The sequence below is a fragment of the Ambystoma mexicanum genome, chromosome 4p (assembly GCF_040938575.1).
Source record: "Ambystoma mexicanum isolate Mex_15411 chromosome 4p, UKY_AmexF1_1, whole genome shotgun sequence".
NCBI classification, from domain to species: domain Eukaryota; kingdom Metazoa; phylum Chordata; class Amphibia; order Caudata; family Ambystomatidae; genus Ambystoma; species Ambystoma mexicanum.
In genome coordinates this window covers 622,010,710-622,031,068 of record NC_090927.1, presented here as the reverse complement: position 1 = coordinate 622,031,068, position 20,359 = coordinate 622,010,710, and positions in this window count along the sequence as shown.

Below are 20,359 nucleotides of genomic sequence, written 5' to 3'. Positions count from 1 at the left end.
TCTGCAAATATGTTTTTTTTAATCAAATATAGATTATGTGCAATTTGACAGGGGAGTGTCCTCTCTGCAGGCCATAAAATGACATCGCTCTGACTCACAGTTCCTTCCCCATTCAGGGGAGAAATGAAAGCTTGGCCAATGATAAGTGGAGAGGGGCTGGCTAGTGATGCTGCTCACACACACCCATTTTAAAAACACATTAAAGCAGAGAGACAGGACAGATAGGGCCTTTCAAATCCATTTGCAGCTGGAAGCTCTGCCGGGAAAATCCATACTTTACCTCCATCAATCTCCAGAGAAAGCTGTGCAGAAAGATCCAGACTTTAAATCCCTCAATCTTCAGAATCCAGAGAGAGAGCAGACCCAGATCACTGTGAAGTGCAGAGACCAGAGTCCCGTCTAAAACCTGACCAGATCCATGGCGAGGCCCATTTCACTCAAGAATATAGTGTGAGTACCTAGAAAACTGTGCAGAACCAATCTCCTAGTTAAAATAATATAATTCAATCTAGCTTAATCTAAGTAGAACTGTCTCCTAACTGTCACCTGTCATTTGCAAAGCTGTCACCTGTCATTTTCTAGTTGCAAGCTGCACTTGTCTTTTTGAACTTTAAAATTTCAAATCTGAAAAACGACCTTTATTTAATCGCTCATATCTCCGTGACCGTGCTAGAGACTTGCAGTAACTTTCATCTGGAAGCTGAGATCCTAGGCTTTCGTAGGACCCCAAAACGATATTGCTAACCCTTGTAGTTCCTCTGTAATCGCACCAGACGCATTCGCGAATTTTACCGCGATTTGCAAATTTCTCCACTTGCAAAAAGATAGCTGCTTTTGCTTTCCTCTGAAAAAAATCGTTTGCCTCATAAAAACTATCCCTGCATCACTGCTAGAGTGAGCCTGAGCTAATAATAACTTGATTTCACTCACCCTGAACCTCCTAGAGGGAATTAAAAGCATTTTAGCATATTTTCTTTCTACATTGCCAGCACATTTAAAAGCATTTGGGCCTGTGTTTTCAACGTCTGTAGTCTAAGTTGCTGGGTGAACTGAATCACATTTAATTGCATTTCTGAGAACTGTGTGCCTTCCTTCCATTTCCCTGCATTGCATAAAAGGGGGGGTGAATTGTCCAAGAAAGTGATTACATTGTCTTTTGCTGCAATCCTATCAAGTTATTTTCTGTACTGCATTTCATTCCACATTGCATCCATTTGAAACCATAAAAGTATTGTTGCTATCTTATCCATTTCATGTCAACTCCTTAGTGATTATAAAGAAGTGTGCTAGTGCCAGATTCTCTGTTGTTAATCTTTATCATATCAGATTAAGTGTGCTATTCAATTAACAATTTATTATAAAGCGTGATATATATATATATATATATTGTTTAAATTATCTATTAAACCTTTTAACTTGCAAAACAGAACTACTTCTTGGCTCAGTGGGGTCAGGGGGATTCCAAGAGAGGGGTGTTATATAGGGGTAGTCATCCAGAACGCATGAACTGGACATAAAGATATATTAATAAGGGTTTCCATTCAGTATCCCAGACTAGGCATTGACTTAGCTGTAGTGTTGAATTGAATCCTCTTACACTTTCATATCACATGCAACTATTCAGAATGCAGTTTCTAAGGCACATTTCCCCTTGGACAGAGCAGCACAGAGGGAAGGACCCAGTGATATGATTGTAGAGTCCCGCACCCCAATTGGTCCTCCTGGTATTGCGTGAGTGACTGTACTTTCCAAGTTCGAATCTAACTCAGCCATTCGCTTTCGCAAACCGCCAGATTAACATCCTCCAGAGCCGTTGCAATTTGCTGTCGCTCAGCAGAATCTATTCAGTATCAATACAATCCCAACGTTTCCAAACGCTCTGCTAATTTGCCAAAGCGTCTATCCACCACACAGTAAGATAAAGTCAATTAAGGAGAGGGGCTAAGACTCACAATTATCAACTCGCATAGGACCGGAGACAAAACAATATACTCAATTCACGTGAAGGTTAGTGCAGACGTGCGTAGGCGGAGCGAGCAGGATTAGCAGCAGGGACACTAGGATGACTGAAATGGGGCATGTTTGAATGATGCGTCCCCATATCCTGGGAGCTGTGGATCGACACTGGGGCATTGTACACACACAGGGAGTGTCGGCCGTGCACATATTACCCGGATCTGCACCCAGTGGGAGAAGGAGGAGGCGAGCAGCAGGAGGCAGCTGCACAACGAATGCTCCAGTGACAACCCAGGGCCAGATTACAGAAATTTTGCACCAGTGAAAGTGCAACGTTGCACAGTATTAACACTAGGGAAAAGATTGCCTTATTTTTTAAAACACTGGGACACATTAGACAAACCTTGCACTGTCACAAGTGCAGTTTGGCATATTAAATGCACCTGGGCAAACATTGCCCAAATGCAAAAAAAATGCATTTTTGGTGCATTTTTGCACCAGGGCAAGGTTTGCCCTAGTGCTAATATCTTTCTGTATTAGCACTAGGGGAAACTTTGCCCTGGTGCAAAAATGCAGTGAAAATTGAACTTTTTTGCACCAGGGCATTTTTTGCCAAAACCTAAATCGTGTGCCAACCCACACACTTGGGCCCTGATTCATGGAATTATTTGCATGTAAAACAGGGATTTGCGTGCCCTTCTGCCCACAAATCCCCACAGGGATTTGCGGTCAGAATGGCACGCACATCCACATGTTACACGCAAATGATTCCATGAATCAGGGCCTTGAAGTTTGAGCCTGTGCAGGTAATACCCACATACAAAGAAAACAACCCATACATAAGGATGAGTAATGATGTCCCAAGGCAGGTGCTTTGCTGTGTGAAATAACACCATAGCAATGTAGAAAGCCTATCCTTGACATGTTGCTTCACGTATCCTGGATTGTCCGTGTGGCTCCCAGTCCATCGACATCCATTGTAGTCATCTGCCATGCACCATCAACATGGCAATCACCCAGACAGACTGCAGGTACCAAAGAGCTGTAGCAACAACACGCTCTGTGAACTATGAAAAAACACATTAATAAGGAGCCATTCTATGACAGATCCAAGCACACCTCACAAGTGAGAAAATCACTTCACATCAACAATGACTTGCTGTTGACAATAGGCAAATGGCAAACTGTTAGCATGGCAAAGTCAAAATGTCTATAACACCAATCAGCAGCAACACAACTCAAACTGTGATGGCATGCCATCGCAAAGAAAACATCAAATATTACCATACCCAAATCAATACTCCCATTGGGCCATGTCTGGAGCCTTATTTTTGTGGGTTGTATGTAGCTGCATACAAAATGGATACACTGAGTTGCACACAAAACCCGATGCCAAGAGCGCAATTGTCAGCATTTTACATTCACAGCCAGGGAAAGGAGGAAGATCCCATCCAAGCAAATCAGGAACGTTTGCCACTGTAAACACTACCTCAGCCCCAGCCAATTCCGGATTCTCCAGGGATGGTTAGCCACATTACCACCTCTTTGACCACCACAGAACCAATGGGCACATACAATGCAGTTGGCACCACCACTGCTGGCTCAGGGGAGACTGTTGCCACTCAATCCACTGAGACACCACACCAGCTCTGGCTGCTGTGACTCTGTGGCACAAACCACCACTATCACCACCAAATCCTACAGGTTTAGGGAGCCTATTGACCAATCCACTGCAGCGGATTCCATTGCCTTACCTGCCCGCCGGACTGCATCTCTTCCAAGAACAATACAACACACTCCAGCAGCTGCTGGTGTGGACATTATACAGATTGACTCTCTGCCCTTCCTACCCTGCCACCACTGCCTGAGATTTCTTCCCCCTTTTTTCCCCTTATGCCGTCTGTCTAAGCATAGTAGTGGCACTATCTGCAGGGCACTGATTTGCCTCCTGTATATTATAATGCTGCCAATGCACAGGCACATACATTTGGGGGAATGAAAACCTATGACCCATGTAACCCTATTCCATTGCACACCCTGAATTGCATCTGGGACAGGCTGACACAGATTAAGCAGCAGGAGAAAATAATGAGCTACATTGCCGTGAATCAATTGTCACACTCACAGGCAACACAAGTGTCTTGATTGTGCCTCTAGAAGGATTGAAAATTCCATGGAAAGGAACTGCTGGGATTTGAATGGCACTGCTGCCATTATGGTAGTAAACCAGAGGATGTGGGAGTAAGCTGAGTGCATGTCAGCCACCAATGAGAATGTTATGCAGGCAATACGCACCACCAGGGGATGATTTTTACAGCTTTTTTTTAGCCAGGCCCACAAAGGGATCTGCTATCAGCACTCTACCAAGTTTCTCTCATTGCTATGCCACACGCGCCCCACTTACAACAAAGGGATTATACACTTTATACAGAGAGATATTAGGTTTTGAGGGTGCAGGGAGGGAGTGGGTTATGGGTTAGAAAGTGGAGGGAGGGCATATGTGTTTGTGTTGGCAGTGAAAGGAGTTCATTGTTGACGGGGTTGAGGATGGAGGCAGGGACACGTGTGTTTAGGATGAAGGTGGAGGAAGGGCGTTGGTGCTAGCGTTGAGAACAGAAGAGGAAATGGGTGTTAGGGTAACAAAGGTGGGAGTATGGGTATTCGGGTTCATGGTGGAGGGATTACCTGGGTGTTAGGGCGGGTGGTGGTGGGAGACCATTGGTGTTGGGGTTGAGGGTGGATTATGAGAAATGGGTGTACATCTGTTAATCAAGCATGTTACTATCCAGCAAACTGACCTAGTTACAATTTAGTGTCTGTTTTGAATGTGATTGGTGTATAGTGACAGTTGCATAGATATGCTCTCAAGAAGTCCTGACAGATGATGAATCCTACCCTCACATCATCCTGTCCACCCCGACCTGGCATGCGGTTACCTGCATCATAACCATCATTCTCCGAGTCGGGGGAGTGTGTTCTCCTCCTCTGGAGGCGCATCCACATTCCTCCAAATGAACATGTTGTACATGATTGCGCAGACAGTACCAATCATTCCCGCTTTCTCAGGGTTGAACATGAGTGCCCCTGTTTGGGTGAGGCTCTTCACCCTTCCCTCAAGCAGCCTAAATGTGTGAAAAATACACACCTTGGTCCTGATGTGTACCTCATTATAGGCCACCTCGTGTAGCTTCCCAATATTCCTGAAAGTTGTTATCACCCATGGTTTAGGTTTTGGCATTAGCTAAGTGCCAGAAATCTACTCATGTGTGTCTTCCTGGCTGCCTGCTCCAACTTCTGCTGCCCTGACACCCACCAGGCCAACCATGTACTGTAGGCTTTTTACCATCTCAGACCATGGTGTCAGATTTTGGGGCTGAACTGCCTCTCCTCTGGTTGCAGCTGTTGGTATTATGGTGGCAGGCTATATATTGGTGGACCAAGGCCTTTCGGTGTTTCCACCTTTTCTTTTGGTACTCACATACATGGGGAAACAGCCCCACAATCACCACTTTGTCCCTTATCTCTGCCCAGATTGTGTTTTTTCTCTGTTGAGAGCTATTTTAATTTGGGACCGAATAAGCTCCTCTGCCTTTGCCACTACGGCGGCAGCCAGCTGAATGGGGTCTGCAACCATGAATTTAGGATTTTGGAGCCTCATTTCTGTCACTTTGAACTTTGATTTCTCAGCAGACTTGATGTGGCCCTCCTTCACCCACACATGGTACTGTGAAATTTGTTTTTTCTAAATGGCCATTGCTCAACTACCTGTTTGCGACGCAACGCTATTCCTGCCTAGCAGTAATTCTGTCATTTGCTAGAGGAATTACCATTCCTCCAAATGCAGCTGATGGTAATGGTAAATCTGTTAAAAAAATGCTGATTTTGCGAAGAGTAGAGTCTTTTGGGGGTAATTTCTCCAGACTTAATTTCAGCTACTGCTAGGCCAATTGGTTCATGGCCATGTGCTCATAATTTGGCAGCAATGGTAATTCCACCTGGAGGAGTTGCCACCATGTTTACAACTGAATTAATATTGACCCCCTCAAAAGGTTTAAAAAAATAAACAGGGTTTTCTCACAAAGGTTTTCACAAGCATTTTGACAACCTGTTTCTACAAAAAGTTCTTTATTTTTGGGGGAAGGAGGAAAATACACAGACATATTTAAACAATATACAAAGTGGTGTTTTCACACCTGTTTTCACAAAAGGTTTCAAAACATGTTTATTTGTTTTCCTTTTTGGGGAAATGGGATGGGTAAACAGAAAGAATTTCGCATCCAAATTACAAAGGGATTATAACAATGTTTTTGCAGGGTTTTCTAACAGACGGTAAGGGCCGATATTAATTGTTATCATTTTATTCTGAGGAAAACGGAAGGTTAAGGGAAAGGGGTTTCTCTTTCTCTTTTTTAGGTTTAAGGAGTAAAAGGAAGGCAGACCGATTTAAAAATCAAACAACCACAGAGGGTTACAGAAAGGTTTTCTCAAATGTGGGGTAAGACGTTAAGTTCTTCACAAAACAAGCCCAATACAAGGTACATTCGCAACCGAATGGAATGCGAAAATATACACAGAACCTGCTCTGATTGGCTACATCACAATCCCTCCTGCTCAATATGAGTGTAGCTCAGCCCCGTTCCTCCCTGTAACAGCCACACACACCTTAGACTATCATACACATTCTACGGGTCTGACAGGCCTGTCGAACCTACCTGAGAGGTTTGATTGGCCTGACAAACTCAAGACACCTGTTAAAGTCACACACAAGAGTTTGGCCTGATGTCAAACATCACACAAATATGTGTGTCTGCAACGGCTGATGGCTGAATTCTCTTTGACTCAATAGTTTGGCGGCCGAGAAGACCGGCCAGTGTATTCATCTCTCTTTTTTTTTTCAGCACTTCATGAAGTTGCTCCACATTAGAGGTGGGATTATGAAAGTGTACAGGACTGATGCGTTCTGACAGCACTGACAAACATGTATAGAATATGTTTAACACATCAGCATAATCAGCAGAGGATAGCTATATTTTAAAGTTCGGGATTACAAAGAAAACAATTGCAAAAACAAATGAAGACATTCTTATCAAATGGGCAAGCTGTTTGTTTTAATGATAGCATGTGAACGTTTTATTAGCAAATTGGCATTACATTGCATATAATGTTATCAGTTTATTGCCCAATATGCGAAAACGTTTAATCCCATTAGCGTTGCACAGATGTCTATGCCGTCTAGAAATGGAGAATAAATTGATTGTGCATCTTTGCACAAAAGCCAGCTGTCCCTTCTTTGTTGAGACATCCGCAAATCTTTTTTCAAAAAACAATTTAACATATAAGGACATGACCAGAATGCTAATTTACTTTGCAATAGCTCGTAAATCCAAAAGAAGCATGTTTTATAACTAATACTACTTGAAGGATCATTTATTAGTGTGTACATTTAAATATTTCAGAGTAACTGTTTCCTACATTCCAATTAAAAAGTTCACTGAATAATACTTGCTAATTAGGTGATTGTAAAAACACTAAGTAAAACAAAAAATATGTTAATCTGCCTTTATTAAGCAACTGTCATTAATCTAGTTTACAGATCTATAGGACATGGATGTGCTTGTATTGCGACAAGAATTTGCTTTTGACCCAGTAGAAGTATTTTGCATTTTATGAGATCATGTGACAATTGAATGCCATACGCCAAGAAGAGGTGTACTGACCTTTGGCTCTGAGGAAGCATTCGGCAGAATTCCGTCTGAAAATTAGCGATGCGGCTCCAGACGAATGCATCATTGCCATTCGACTCCAGCCACTTACTTTGTCTTCTCATTGTAATATAATGTAACAAGGCGGAGAGGCAAATAATCAGTGCAGATTGCAAAAGGGAATGGAATGCATTCCTGAATAAATATGGGACTAGGGTGCATATACAGGGATCAAGTCCTAAAAATAAAAGTGGGGGGATTCATCAACAAACGCAATGGGATGTGACGTCCCAAGAAATTAGCATATCAAGGTGAAATATGCACATTTCATTAAATTGGCTTTGCATAACCAGCCAAATTGCACAGGATGAATATCTTTCGCCTTTCATGAAATCAACACACACACACACATATAACCAAGAGAGGATATTTTCTTCTAATAGAGTTTTTGAAAACTTCAAAAGGTTTGCGTGTTTTAAATTCCAAGAACCAATACAAATGTTTTTCCTGAAACATACAGTAATGAAATGAGACAATTCACCTCTAGTTCTTTGTTATTTTCCGTCCGGTTATATAGTGCAGTGGTGGAGTGTCCAGCCAGCAAACCTGATGACTGCAGTTCGATTCCCAAAGTCTGCTTTAATTCATAAATTCAAGGAAGAGTTCAATGTTTCTCATTTTAGCTGGGGGGACTAAGTCCACCCTCTGAAAAAAATGGGGGGACCCTCAACTTTAGCCCTGTGGATATATATTTGTATGTAATGGAGAGGAGTGGGGATGAGCGCGATGGTAGCACAGTTTGTTCCTATGGGAAATGTCTATGATAAACTTGAATTCATGACAGGTAGTGAGTACCAGTAGGACTGAGGTAGTGAGTTATACGTCAGGCAGAGTGACACGTTCCACCTTAAAAGGCCTTCCAAACGAACTTCATGTTGGGAAATCTCAGAAGTTCCCCAGGTTCCCAGTCTGACAGAGGGAGTACAGAGTGAGATGTGTGAGTACTGGATGGCTGTTATGATGTTTAGACATCAGAATACTTTTCAAGAGGTGGGCTGCCTCTTCTAGATCAATAAGGGCTTAGTGTGAGTCAGTTATATGTTAGAAATCGCAGGGTGTGGCCAACATTTCCCAACCTATAATTGCCTCTTTGGAGAACCAGCCTATTGGGACATCTCTCAAAAACATTACAAGATATGATATGATATGATATGGCATTTGTAACGTGCCTATACACAAGTGTTTCAAGGCGCAACGAGGCAGGGTCATTCAGATCCCGCAAGTGCATGGGTGGAGGGAAGGGAAAAGTGCAAGGGGATGGGGGGAAGTGCAGTACAGGGTAAGTAGAACAACAAATAAATACTAGGGCCAGCTGGTGGCAAGTGCAAGGTAAGTGCAGACAAGTGCTGAGAAGGGGGGCTGAAGGGATACATAGACAGTCCTGCAGTGCAGGGGTTGCCAGGGAGGCAGTGCAATTGGAGAGTGGCTGGGCCAAGGACCGAGATCGGTGAGAGTGGCCCAGTTGCAGATTCAGTGCAGTTTCAATCAAGAATTTAGCAGGGGTGAGGGGGAGAGAAAGCAGAAGCAAAGTGGAAGGTTTTGAGGTGCTTCTGGAACTGGAGATGGTTCTCATCAAGTTTCTGGGAGGCAGGAAGGCTGTTCGAAGGCTGTTCCAGAGGGAGGCAACTGGAATGGTCTGTGCCAACAGAAAACACGTTAGAGAGGACAGAGTGATGGAGATCACTGTATCTGAGTTTTCTGTGGGGTGAATGGTTAAAGAATGAGATACATAGACAACGTCATAGAGACTGACATCCTATAGCGTGGTGGGAAAGAGATGGGGTAAGTGCAGGTGGATTGAGATTTGTTCTAAATGAGTGACAGCCCATGCGGCAAGGGCATTCTTACCATTGGAAGTGTGTTGGTACCTTTAGTCGCGTCACACTTTCCAGCGTGTGATAAGCACTGTTCCAACCCTATCTGTTTACAATCTGGTAGCCCTCTCCCATCTTTAACGCGAGGAAGAGAAGTCCCTCTTTACAACTAGTGAGGATGTGGAGTCCACACACATCACATGTAGCCTCGGTGTGTATTCTGCTTGAGTAGGCAGAAACAATTTATATCTTTCTGGGTGAGTAGGAAGGAGGGTTTGAAATTCACTTTCCACGTAAGCTGCCTGGCAACTCACAAGAGATTACAACATCAGCAATTTGCAATGCATGTGCACACGGCAGTATCAATCTTGTCCACAGCAAAAAGCCCTTTGCATTTGTGAAGCGTGCCACTTGTAGAAGCGCTATTTTTGCATATGCAACATCTTTACGTATATGCGGTGCCTGCTTGTTTGCTATTCTGCACTTTTCAGCACTGTTCTGGACTCCGTGTGTTAAATAAGGATGGCATGTTGAGTAAAATAAAGAGAAATTAAACGTGTGAGCAGATATTTCTAAATAGTGCTTTCATTTATAACATGATTTATTACTATTAAATAAAACAACAATTTTTCTTTAAATTCTGCATAGGCTGAATACTACATTTCCAATTCGGTATTCGGCTGAATACTAAATGTCCTATTCTGTAGGCCACAAGACGTAGGGGACTGTTGCAAACGTGGGTTGCATATGGCTTTTTCCAATCATGTGACCTTGGAACCATTCTTTGAAGTTTGAATTTTGCTCAGGTGTGTGCTGTTAAGTCTGGGTCACCCGTTTGGGATTTTTAGGTCTTCTCGGGTATCCACGATCTAGGTACTCAGGGCCCCGCCTCCCACTGTGTTTTCACATGCATCGTCCTACATGTATAGCCTTGGTGATCCTGGTCCTAACGCTATCATATGCATGTGTACGCTGTGCATTTTGCTTTTTACATCACACACAAATGGCTAATAAATGAAGAGATTGTTTCTTACACCAGTTCTGGGGCCCTAACTTCGCACCCCAGGTTTTGTGGAGTTTTTAAAAGTGTTTGTGTGGACTTCTGGTTAAAGCTCAGGGATTTCTTAAAAGGATGTAAACTGTTAATTTTTTTGTTTTTATTATTATTTAGCTGAATTTAATCAACTTTTAAAAACAACATATTATGTACAATAAAATAGAAAAAAGAACTGAAGAAACAAAAAATAACAGATTCAAATACAAATGTATTTGTAATGTTATGTAGTGCTCTATGACAGTCTTTCAGTCTGTCTGGCATAATGGTCCACTGGTGTGCAGCCCCACCGTGCATCCTGCTCCTCAGACCTTCTTTCTCAAGAAGGAGGTGAATCTGCCAAACGTTGCCCAACCACTCCCTCATCTGGCCAATCCTGATAAAAAAATATACTTCTCATTAAACAAAATGCAGTCTTCTGATATCACTGCAGTGGCTGATGCCTATTTCTGGTAAAGACTGTGTCACCAAGGAACATAGATGCGTAAATTCCCTAGGCATGCACACATTTACAATGAGCACCGTGGAAGTATCCAGGAACTGAGGGTCCTGAAAGGTGTTGCTGTGCTGTCTTCCACCAGCACTCACTGCTCATGCCACCCAAAAACCATCTGTTGCCTACAACAAGAACCATGTCCTGATTGGCCACCACTGTTGCCCTCCTGTAACCTTGAGTGCTACCTACCTGCATCCATTTGGAAGAACAACTACATTCTCCTACAGCAAACTCCTGTGTCTAAGCTCCTCAATGACCCTCGTGGACCCGTAACCACTGAGTTACTACCACACACTATCATTACACTACCAGATCCATGGCTTCGAAGATACACATAATTAGGTTTTTCGATGAGGACATCATAGCTTTGGTAGATGGAACTGAGAAGTAAAGGTGTGCCCCTTTGATTCGGGTGCCTAAAATGCCACTGTGACTACAAATCAGGCAGTAAGAACCCAGACACACCAGATCTATGTGATATTTTAGAGAAAAAAATCCAGTGGCCGAAAATACAGTTTCCCCCCCCCCGCACATTTCAACACACTTATATGCACAGGGAGACGCCCTGCAACACCCCCATAATCCCCTTACAATATGCATTACCCTAACACACCCGCCACCGATAAATGCGTTGAAAAGCGCATTTCGAAATTCCGCATTTTGGGGACTACATGATTTTGAAAAGAGGTGCATGACTGCAATGTATGGACCATTGCCAGGAGTTTCTTGCCACACGGATTGGCTTCCCACACATTTGGATCTGCAGCCATAGCATGCAAAGGTCACAGTCATAATTTACATGCTGGCTAAGAAGAGGGTTGGATATCGGAACTTAGTAAGTGTAATGATGAATATATTACTTACCTGTAATTTTCACACATATATGTGATCACACGCATATCGACATTTTACTATCTCATACAGAGGGCACGTAGGACACATCAGAGGTGGAAATGCATGAGAAAGATTCATTGGCAGACAAGCCTGGTCAAACTGAAGAGGAGGAGACAGGAACTCGGGCTTCCATCATCTTCCAAACAGGCAACTACAATGTTGTCCGGCACTGATTCGGCCACAATGCCTGAAATTTCACTTCTACAATGGCCAATCCTGTACTAAAATGAATGAGGGCAGAAAACATGTTGCAGGAAATGTGGGGATGCCGCAAATGGAGGAGTCTCATTTTTCTTTGGTGACAGAGGACTTGTCTCAAATCATGTGTCTTTATGAAAGGTATTCCTATACAAATTTGCTTGGATGACTTTCTTTTAATAACTCTACAACATGTTTTGGAACAGCATGGAACAGTATGGTTCCTTTCTCAATCAGGATGTGAACATGAGAAGCAAACTATGAGGTTTAACATGTTTACACCATCACCATCACCATAAGTTTGAAGTATTATATACATTAAAGAACTGAAACGAACTGATTCACCTTAACTGTGACAAAATGACTGCTGCTCTGCAGGAAGACAGGGCTGAGTAGTGGATACAGCCTATGGCACCAGGCTCATATGGGACATCAGTCCTGGCGCCATAGGCGCCAGGCTCATAGGTGCACACTTACCTGATGCAGACCATGCTGCAAGAAGATCCAAGCCCATGTGAGGCCTGGAAGGGACTACTTTACCTTAGGGACTATTTTGTTACTTGGGTGCGGTCGGGGAGGGATACCTACCTGGGACTACTTTGGAGGCTATTTAAACCACGCCCGAAGAGCAGCACATGCTTCACGTTATTCTGCATCCAGCAGCGTAACGCTCACCGTGCCAGCAGCAGCATCCAGCCTTCTGCCACGCCCGCCTCGAACCTGGAGCGCCTAGAAAGAAGGAAAGAAGCAAAGGTTAGAACAAGAGTACTACCTGATTTCTTACCTGATTCCGGATTCATCGCATCTTCAAACCAGAGGAAAGACTTTGTTTTAAACGCGTCGCATCACCAGCAGCGCCGCGCCATACTCACCGTTCCATGCAGCATCTCTTTGATCCGGCGCTGTCTCCATCTTTACATCGCCGAATCCCGGCACCTAAGGGGGACAAGAAACAACAAGGTGAGCAGAGCGAACAGACAGAGACAATGGCCCTCATTACGACCCTGGCGGAAATCGCGGTGCAAAATGCACCATGGAGCACGGCGGAAAGCTGCCGATAGCGCCATGGGGGTTGGCGGATTTTCCGCCCCATTCCGACCTTGGCGGGGCGGTAAATCCCCATTCCCCATTTTACCCTTCCCCATTCCCATTTTTGCCCCATAGGGTATAATGGGAGTGGGGAAGGCGTTAATTACGCCACCTCAAAATACGGTGGCGTAATTAACGACAAGGTCCCGTAGCGCCATGGATTTCTCCGCCCGGAAAAACCAGGCGGAAAACGCTCCATGGCGCTACGGAAACTCGTAGTAGGGCGGACGGGTCCGCCGCGAATAACGCTGGCGTAAACCCACTCCGCCAGGGTCGTAATGAGGCCCAATCTCTTTAGCCGCCATATGCTTACCTGATTTTACCACGGGAGGTATAATTCTTCAGCACGCCACATCTTCTAATGCCGCACCTGTAAGATAAGGAGAAAGCAGCAAGTTTAACCCTTGGCATTATTTACCGGACAGTTTTGGGTAGCACAGACTTTCACTGGAGCGCTTTCAGCTGTCAATCTTCTTATTGGGTCAAAGCTGCAAGATAATAGAGGAATTGGACAGGAGTGAATTCCAGACATTTTGAACTCTTACGAACTATATACTTACGGCTCTTCGCCAGGACCTTTTGGAGTCAGGATTCATCTACAACTCTTCCAATATCTTCAGGCCAGTGAAGTAACTGGTCATCAACGCGCCCCTGCGTGCTTCGCAGGATGGAGAGCTCATCCTTCAAGAATATAAGGTGAGATTGCTGAGAGGGCGCTTCAGAGGTGATTAGTGGGGAGGACAGTGGGGGTGCTATCACTTGAATCCACAAGTGGCTAAATCTATCTCTCCACTTGTAGGAGAATATTTCTACGGGCAAAGCAGACAAGATTAGGAGGGCAGATCCAGTCAGTCATCGCTGCACTACGCATCACGTGGGTGGAGGCCACAGCAGTCCGGGTCCGACCAACGCCCCTGTGGGAGCCAGGTAAGCGTAACAGAACGCAAAGCCTATCTACAAATCCCCACCCGGGCGTTATGGAAACCTCAGAAACCGACCAACTGGCACAACTATTGGGGGAATTTAGGGCGGAAGTGCACTCCACTCGCCAAGAGACTAATGCCCTCGGAAGAGAACTAATTGTATCGAAGGAGCACACAGATGATCTCGCTAGACAACTGCTGCAAACTCAAGCTGGACAAGCACCCCTACCTGGTTCCGGGGGAAACCCAGCTCCTGTGTTATCGAGTAACCCTGTGCAAATACACCTACCAGGAAATATTCCATTAGCTCCACCCGAACGCTTTGCCGGAGATCCCAAAAGGTTTGCCGTGTTTATGAACCAATGCCGCTTGCACTTTTTATGCAGACCAGGAGCCTTCCCAAACGATCAAGCCAAGGTAGCCTTTGTATTATCATATCTCAGAGGCAGTGCAGCTGATTGGTCAATTCCACTAGTTACTCAGGATGACCCAATTCTTCAGGATTTTCAGGGCTTTCAAACAAGCATGGAAAGACTATTTGCCTGGCACTCCCAAGGACAGGCCCTGGATAACAAACTTTTGCCCCTACGACAGGGTAACCATGATCTGCTAACCTATATTGAAACCTTCAATAGATTGATAGTGGAAACCGGATGGCCTGAGGAAAAACTAATTACATTGTTTCATCATGAAGTTCGGGGAGAATTTAAGGAGGTTTTGGCTCAAGTTGTGAACCCACCTCAGGATTCAGCTGAGTTTATAGACTTAGTGGTCCAGCTGGATCATCGACTCCAGAATAGAAAGGCTGATCGAGCTAAGTTCGAAAATCGGGTATTGGTTAAATCCAACGTTGCCCCCAAAGGAAAAGATGCATCAGAACCTATGCAAATCGGGGGGTTAAAGGACCCTTAACTCAAAAGGAAAGGGAAAGAATAAGACAGATGCAATTGTGTCTGTACTGTGGAACCTCAGGACATTTTCTACGGGATTGCCCTGTAAAACCACTCAAGAAGGTGGTAGGAGTTGCTGAAAAAAGTCCAAAAGAGCCTGATTCGGAAAACGACCACGCCCAACAAGCGTAGAGGTCCGCTTGCCAAGCTTAAAGAAGGACACTCAGACCTCGCATCTGATCATACCAATGGTCCTAATTGATCCTAGACAACCCTCATGTATGCACGCAGTAAGGGCATACATTGATAGCGGGGCCGTAGGGAACTATATGGACCACGAATTGGCTTCCAGGATGAATCTACCTCTCTGCCGAAAAACCACCTCAGATGTCATCACCACAGGCGATGGAACTGAAATAGCCTCTGGGCCTGTAACTCATTCCACCGCAGAGATGACACTATTGGGTAAGGATGGGCATCGAGAGACTATTGTGTTTGATCTAATCAAAGCCCCACAGTTCCAAATAATACTGGGGATACCTTGGTTGGAAACACATAATCCTTGTATTGATTGGCGAGAGAAGAGAATAACCTTCCTGGATTGTGCACAAACCTGTTACCCAAAGAAAAATCAGAACGCAGGCCTGTCCACAGTAACAATAGCAGTCATGCAACTGCCTCTAGAATACAAAGAATTCCAGGATGTCTTCCAAAAGGAACAGGCAAACACCTTACCTCCTCACAGATCGTACGATTGTCAAATCGATCTCATACCCGGTGCACAACCCCCTTGTAGCAGGATCTATGCCCTTACGGAACCTGAGAACCTTCACCTACGACAATACTTAGACCAGTACCTTGCCAATGGCTTTATTCGCCCTTCCAAGTCTCCTGTATCCTCAGCTTTGTTCTTCGTGCCAAAAAAAGGAAGGTGACCTTAGAACGTGCATAGACCACCGCCCACTAAATCAGATTACGGTAAAAAACTGATACCCATTGCCTCTGATCCCCGAACTACTAGACCAAGTAAAGGATGCTTGTATCTACACTAAGTTAGATCTCTGAGGGGCATATCATCTGGTACAGAGAAAGGCGACAAATGGAAGACGGCCTTTCACACCAAGTATGGTTTATTCGAGTATCAGGTGATGCCCTTCGGGTTGTGCAATGCACCAGCAGCCTTCCAGTATTTTATGAACAATGTCTTTCGTGAACTCATTGACGTCTGTGTTGTCGTATACTTAGACGATATCCTTGTGTACTCCTCCTCAGAATGAGACCATGTTAAGCACATACGTGCAGTCCTTGAGAAACTACGCCAGCACAAGTTATATGCAAAATTGGAAACATTTGTTTTTCATGTTACGGAAGTTGAATTCCTTGGATTTATCTTGACTCCAAAAGGAGTCCGAATGGACTCACGAAAGGTGGACGCAATTCTCAAGTGGCCATCACCTAGTTCAGTTAAAGGGGTGCAAAGCATGCTCAGATTTGCCAATTTCTACCGCAGATTCATTCCGGACTTCTCACATGTTGTGCATCCCATCACAGCACTTTTGCGAAAGAACAAACGTTTCTTGTGGACCGAAGAGGCTGAAAAGGCCTTCCAAGAGCTGAAAGCGAAATTCACGTCTGCGCCTGTCTTAAAGCATCCACGTCCAGAGCTTCCATACATAGTGGAAACTGATGCATCCAGTTTAGCCATGGGAGCTGTCCTGTCCCAGAAGGATCCTGAAACTGGTCAGCTTCTCCCAGTGCCATTTTGGTTCAGAAAGTTCTCGGCACCCAAGTTAAACTATGCGGTTACTGATAAAGAGTTATTAGCCATCAAATCCGCCTTTAAGGCTTGGCGACATTATCTTCTCTGTGTCAGGCATACCATTACTGTAATCACCGATGACCGGAACTTGCAGTATCTAAAAACAGCCAAAGCCCAATCATCGCACCAACTTCGATGGGCATTATTCTTTGCCGAATTCGATTTTGTGATCACTTATCGACCAGGTTGTAAAAATGGCAGGGCAGATGCCTTATCCTGAATAGGAATGGAAAAAGCATATGCGAACCCAGAGCCGGTGCCTATAATTTCTGAACAAAGAATTCTTGGCATAACTACTTTACAGACACTAGAAGAAATTCATTTAAAAATCCAACAACTCTCCAATCCAGCAGCTCTGCAGGACTGGGTAAAGAAAGGCCCGGATTACTCAGTCATCAATGACCTACCCTACTATCAAGGACAACTATTTCTACCACACAAGGAATTACAGGAACTTGTCATCTCCAATTATCATGATTCCCTAATGGAAGGTCACCCAGGTATCGCAAAAACCGAAGCCAAATTAAGAGACAATTCTGGTGGCCCACCTGGCGAAAAGATATTAAGTCATTTGTGATGTCTTGCGGCAATTGCGCCCAAAACAAGAGTCAGAAGAAAAAAACAGCTGGCCTTTTACAACCTTTGGATATTCCACCTACACCATGGCACACCTTATCTTTCGACTTTATTACTGATCTACCCCCATGTAATGGATTTAACACCATTCTAGTTATCGTGGATCTTTTTTTCAAGATGGCTCACTTTATTCCTTTGAAGGGATTACCTTCTGCTTCAGTCCTGGCCAAGGAGTTCCTCGAAAACATCGTTTGAATACACGGCTTTCCTTCTGTATTGGTCGCTGACCGAGGTAGTCAATTCATTTCACATTTTTGGAAGAAATGTTGCCAATTGGCGCAAATCGACGTAAGGTTATCAACCAGTCACCATCCCCAGACCGATAGTCAGACGGAGAGGACCAAGCAGACCCTTGAACAGTACCTTCGTTGCATGCTTCACCAGACCGAAAGTAATTGGAAAGATATTTTATGGATTTCCGAATATGCATACAATAACTCTGTACATTCAGGAACCGGACAAAGTCCCTTTTAGTACCATATATGGACACCACCCTCGAACCTCAGAACTCGATTCGCCTCAGCACTTAGAAATGCCTGCAGTTAGTCATTTGCATTCTACTATTACACAAGCCTTCAAATAAGCGACAGAACATTTGAAGCAAGCAAAAGAGAAATACACGAAAAATGCTGATCTACATAGAAGTGAAACTCCACAGTACCAAATTGGAGATCAGGTTTGGCTAGCTACAAAACACATACCTCTGAAAGGAACTCGGACTTTTAATCCTAGAAATTTGGGACCTTACACCATTAAGGCCATTATCAACCCAGTGGCCGTCAAACTGGAATTACCCTCCAATATGCAAATTCATCCTGTCTTTCATGTTTCACTTTTAAAACCAGTTCAACCAGGAACAAGATTAAACAAACCACCAGATCCTATCTTGATAGATGGAGAACCTGAATTCGAGGTGAAAAACATCCTGGACTCCAAGGTGGTTAAATCAAAACTTTTTTACTTAATCGATTGGAAAGGTTACGGGCCACAGGAAAGGTCATGGGAGCCTAGTGACCACGTTCATGCACCACGATTAGTGAAGAGATTCCATCGGGACTTCCCAGACAAACCAGGAGCAAGGGAAGGAACGACTTTAGGAGGGGCCTTGAGAGGGAGTGCTGTCATGATGCATACCCCCGGGCATCCAGACCATGTCCATCAGCCCCGTGAGCAGGCATCATGTCACCTTGAGAAAACCCAGCAACCCTTGCTAGGGGCTGTCTGGGTTCAGTCCTGGTGCCTATGGTGCCAGGCTCATATGGGACATCAGTCCTGGCGCCATAGGCGCCAGGCTCATAGGTGCACACTTACCTGATGCAGACCATGCTGCAAGAAGATCCAAGCCCATGTCAGGCCTGGAAGGGACTACTTTACCTTAGGGACTATTTTGTTACTCGGGTGTGGTCGGGGAGGAATACCTACCTGGGACTACTTTGGAGGCTATTTAAACCACGCCCGAAGAGCAGAACACACTTCGCGTTATTCTGCATCCAGCAGTGTAATGCTCACAGTGCCAGCAGCAGCATCCAGCCTTCTGCCACGCCCGCCTCGCACCTGGCGCACCTAGAAAGAAGGAAAGAAGCAAAGGTTAGAGCAAGAGTATTACCTGATTTCTTACCTGATTCCGGATTCATCGCATCTTCAAACCAGAGGAAAGACTTTGTTTTAAACGCATCGCATCTCCAGCAGCAGCGCCGCGCCATACTCACCGTTCCACGCAGCATTTCTTTGATCCGGCGCTGTCTCCATCTTTACATCGCCGAATCCCGGCACCTAAGGGGGACAAGAAACAACAAGGTGAGCAGAGAGAACAGACAGAGACAATCTCTTTAGCTGCCATATGCTTACCTGATTTTACCGCCGGAGGTATAATTCTTCAGCACGCCACATCTTCTAATGCCGCACCTGTAAGATAAGGAGAAAGCAGCAAGTTTAACCCTTGGCATTATTTACCGGACAGTTTTGGGTAACACAGACTTTTACCGGAGCACTTTCAGCTGTCAATCTTCTTATTGGGTCAAAGCTGCAAGATAAAAGAGGAATTGGACAGGAGTGAGTTGCAGACATTTTGAACTCTTACGAACTATATACTTACGGCTCTTCGCCAGGACCTTTTGGAGTCAGGATTTGTCTACAACTCTTCCAATATCTTCAGGCCAGTGAAGTGACTGGTCATCAATGCGCCCCTGCGTGCTTCGCAGGATGGAGAGCTCATCCTTCAAGAATATAAGGTGAGATTGCTGAGAGGGCGCTTCAGAGGTGATTAGTGGGGAGGACAGTGGGGGTGCTATCACTTGAATCCACAAGTGGCTAAATGTATCTCTCCACTTGTAGGAGAATATTTCTACGGGCAAAGCAGACAAGATTAGGAAGGCAGATCCAGTCAGTCATCGCTGCACTACACATCACGTGGGTGGAGGCCGCAGCAGTCCGGGTCTGACCGATGCCCCTGTGGGAGCCAGGTGAGCGTAACAGCTCCCACTACCGTTCGATGGTTGTTTTCCGCAATCAAAGGCAGAAGGGGCTGTATCAACTTAAGTTGGCCATATACTGATTTGACAACCTGATTAACATTTAGATTGCAGTTCAAATCTGATTGCCAAACACAACCTAGATTTTTCACTTTTGGTGCAAAATGTGTAGGTACCCCAAAAAGAGCAGGGACTAGTCTGTGCCAATTGTGCATGTTTCTTCTTTGACCCAAATACGATAACCTCAGTTTTAGAGGGATTCAGTTGCAATTTGTTCTCCAACATCCAGTTCTTGGATTCTTTTTGCACAAAGTAACACTCTATCCAGTGCATCCGGCGGTTCGTTTAGCCAAACAT